Here is a 4,255-nt window from a genome sequence, read left to right on the forward strand (position 1 = left end):
GCCTCGGCGCGGCGGCGGGGGGAGGCGGCTGCGGGCCCGGGGTGTCCCTCTGAAACCACCCGTGATGGCGAAGGGTGCCGGAGCGGCCTGTGGGAGGGGGCGGCCGGCCCGGTGCCCTTCTCGGGAAGCAACCGGCCCGCGGGCACGGCTGTCACCGTGTGTGCTTAAAAACGGTAATTCAGAGGAAGCCAGGCACGTCCCAGAAAGCCCACGTTGGGTGTTTTCCTTCCAGCGGGGTTTTAGGGGGAAGAAAGGCCAAGGCCCGGGGGGTGGCGGCATCCCCGCGAGGGGAACTTAGAGCAGGGAGTTGAGAGAGGCTGCATCGGTTTGTGGCAGCGCCTCGGCTGTAAATACAGTGAAGTGCGATCTTCTGCTCGGGCAGCAGCAAACATTTTAACCCCAAAAAATAACACTGAAAAACTGGCTAATTGCAAGTTGTTACAACAACAGGTCGCTCTCCTCAAGTGGCAATGCAATGAGGACAGTGCACAGGGCTAGAAACGGGTTTAGGTCTACTTAGGAACCACTGAACACCTACCCCGGCTCCCCCCAGGAATTTCAAGCAGCCACAGCTCTGCCCGTGGCCAGGGCCCTTTAAAGCATCTCCAAACGCCAGCTGCGAGAGCAGGCACCAAGCCGGAGGAGCGGACCAGCAGCTAGGAACCACGGAAATGCAGCCAGAGCAGCGGTGCCTTTAGCACAACCCACACACACACACCGGAGCGGTGTGCCCCAGCGCAGGTAACAGCTCCTGAAAGTCAAGAGTATCTGCTAGATAGTGACTGGCGTTAAGTTTTCAGAAAAAAAAATTGATCTGAAGGTTTCTGCTCAGTGAGGAAGGCAGTTCAGGGTATGAGTCCACAAGTACCCCCGAGGTGTCCAGTCGCTGCCTTGTGCTGTCCATACCTTGCTGTTGAGACCAGTTTTGCATCAGCTGTCCATGACAAAGTAGCTTTTAAGTAGGTAAGATAATTGCACAGCGACAACCCACGATGATGGCAATTTGCTTTACTTCAAATCTTAATTAAAAGTGGTTTTAGAACCAGAGTATATTTTCACAGCACTTCAGTGCAGACAGAGCCAGACTGGTACCTGCACCATTACACTGCACTTGTGCTCTGCAGTGCAAGTCACAGCTTTCCCTTTCCTTGGGGTCTCAGAGGTTCCCAGGCTGAGCACCACAAACCTTACTGAACAACTGACAGCCATACCCTCTAGAAAATACCTTCTAACAAAGAATTTTCCTGACATTCAGAACTTCTCAGTTCAGAAGATTGCTTTGCTCATTTCCGAGTCCACAGCCCAGAACAGTAGCCTAGCCACAGAAGTATAAAGTCTTCTTCCCTTAGTTTTCTGAGGGACATAACCACTGAGACCATAAATATTAGAAGTATTTCTTAATATTTTAAATAATCTGTTGGTTAGGGCTGGCTGTCTGGAGAGATGGGAGACTCAGATGCAGATTCTCAGCCAGCACGAACCTCTTAGAGGTCAGGTGACAGTGAGGCTATTCTGTATCAAGTCCCATCACTTAAATAGGTTTCTATATAAATTCTAAGGAACTGTTGGAGACGAGCCTGACTTGGGAATCTTGTTTCATGGGCTTTAGGATGCTGAGCAGCTCATTAGTTACCGCACACTTGAAGATGACTCTGGGCAAACCTGTAGAGGTCTTCGTGACAGCTGAGCGAGCATCCAGAGATGGCAGGTGAAACTTATACAGCAGACATCGATGCTAACAGAGATTCCTCAAAGATCCTGGTATTAGTAACCAGGTAAGCTGTTTGTTCACCATTTATTAGGACCCAGTTATCATATATATATATAATCTCACATATTGATGTGTGAAGCCTCCAAACTCTGCCCAATGTGACCTTTTGATTATACCATCATCACATTTACCTCTTTCCTCCTCAGCCACTCCATCTTGTACTCCAGTGCTGAGAACTACATTCACTGCACTAAAAAAAGAAACAACGCTGCCTTCGTTTTCCTTAAATGTTCTTTTTATTTATATTAAAACTCCTTGGTTTAGAGGCTCAAACAATGACAGAAGGTGGGCTGTGGAAAAACATATCTGCAAATCCTAAATCCCCTTTCCCAGTGTTGCCAAAGATGAAGGTTTCTGATTTGGCTCGTGATCAGCGAGCACAAGCTCTCAGACTACAAATCAGGCTCAGCAGAGGGGGGGATGGGGTTTGCTCTCTACACAAGGCAAATCTAATAAAATCTAGGAACCGGCAGAAAGCTAAATTCCATGCTTCATTATGATCTGTGTATGAATTTAATTCAAAGTGATACTGTTGATGAGCTTTAGACTTAATACAGTTCTCTACAGCTTTCTGAAGGAGAAATTTCAGTCCATGGTGGACTTTGAATTTAGCTGTTGAATTGGAAGTCTGGGAAAGTTAAAACAACAAAAAACACCCCACACCCAAAAAAAGTGGCAGATGGCTGTCACAGATATACCATAATCGCATGATGGTCACCTCCCACTGTGCCCTACATATCGTACAATGCACTCCCCAGCTAGTCCAGATGCTTTCTGTTATCTGTGGTGAAAAAGCAGCTGCTGCAGCGTTGATAGCCAAAGTCCTGCGAGTAAGTCAGTATTAATAACAGAAGAGACCCATCCTTTGCTAAAGCTGCAAGGCAAAGAATGAGATTTTTCAAAAAATGGGTGGCCCCATTTCAATTGTTACACCCACAGGTAATAACTGCAATGCAAATAATCCTGAACCTAAGTGTTGCCACCCTGAGCCCTAAAGATAATCCCACCGTGTACCAGCCACAGATAAATTACAATTAAGGGCCTTTTACCACTGATAACCCAGAGGAGGAAGGGGGAAGCTGAACGCTAAAGCAAATACCTGAAAAGATTGGAGCAACCAAGATCAGCACAAGCTTGATTTAACGCTTACCAGAGCCAGAAGAGCTCTGACCTACATACTCGCAGCATCCCGGGGCTGCAGGCGAAGCCGCTGAGCAGCGCCGCAGCCGCAGGGGGAAGGGGACATCAACATGCCCAACAAGAGGGAGCAGCCTTGCTATTTTTATTTCAGACAAAAATTAGCATGCCCCCCACCCTTCAAAACACCTCACATTCTCCACTTTTACATAGAAACTGGTTTGGGGATTCTTTGCTGGTTTAGAGAAGATGGAGGTAACACGCTGGGTATTTTTCAATACCACAAGTGTCATGTGGGATTTGTCAGAGCCTAATGAGAACCAGGTTTGAAAGAGGTCAGCTTTGCTGCTTGGACAAGTTGGGAAACTTCATAAAATTCAGCCAGTCCCTGAGCTGCAGGATGGGGGACCAGTGAGGGCTGGATTCGAGGGTCCTGAGAGCACAGCTGCTCTAGAAGAGAGGGCAGGCATGAGTTGCTGGAAAGCGAGGTGCAACCATCAAAACTGAACAAGAACCTAACCTACATGTAGGGAAGGATGAGGCTTGCTGCAAAAATCCTTTTTTTTTTTTTTTTTTTTTTTTTTTTTTTTTTAAGGAATACAATAGATGGGGAACATTTTTTAAAACAGCCACATCAATAAGTTAAAAAAATGAAGTGATTGGTTCAGTGTAAAACCAGGAAACATCCGAATTACTCATGTAAGATAAGTGGTGCAAAGACACTGCTGAGCTCAAAGGCCTGTGCCACGGTGTAAAGCAATCTTGCAACAATGCAGCAACCAAAGAGGAAAACTCTTGTTCTCAGTACAGGTCTGGAAAAAGCTAATTATTGCATTTCCACTTCATCAAAACTTGTATTACAGGAGCATCCTTGAGGAGGTGTTGCTTTTCATCCAACCTGTACCCCAGCAACACAAGAGGGAGGGTGGCAGAGCCCACCGGTTGGATGAGAGTCCAATTAACCCCGATAGACTGACAAAACTCAATAAACCCAATCCTGTCAAAGAAAAAAAAACCGAGTTGGTGGCTGCTATCGACTTCTGTTTCTTTCTCTACCACTCATATTCTCCTTACATAACTACAGGGATTCGAGATAGTTTAGAAGACTGAAGATTGGGGGGGGGGAAAGAAGATTAAAAATGGAAACACACCTACCTCGAGCATATTTGCAGCATCTACTTCCCAACCTCACCCTCACTCCACCTCCGTGCACCCCACCAGCCTCGTTTTGCACCGGCGGTGCCCTCGCACCCCCAGGAACCATTTGGGGTGCTCGGCAGGGGCCAAGCTCGGCTCCAGCGGCCGCCGTCGTGCCGAGGATGATGCTGCCGGCAGAGAGCCCCCCCC

The 4,255-nt window shown here is 47.5% G+C and overlaps 1 long non-coding RNA gene across 1 annotated transcript; it reads left to right on the forward strand.

Moving 5' to 3' along the window:
- Window positions 1-10: 10 nt before the first annotated feature.
- On the forward strand, window positions 11-3,861 carry LOC113485207. The gene is made up of 4 exons (XR_003399375.1): window positions 11-173; window positions 451-741; window positions 1,610-1,775; window positions 3,772-3,861. It is a non-coding gene; the product is annotated as an uncharacterized LOC113485207 (long non-coding RNA).
- The last annotated feature ends 394 nt before the right edge of the window (window positions 3,862-4,255 follow it).

The sequence above is a fragment of the Athene cunicularia genome (genome assembly GCF_003259725.1).
Source record: "Athene cunicularia isolate RWA chromosome 13 unlocalized genomic scaffold, athCun1 chr13_part1, whole genome shotgun sequence".
NCBI classification, from domain to species: Eukaryota; Metazoa; Chordata; class Aves; order Strigiformes; family Strigidae; genus Athene; species Athene cunicularia.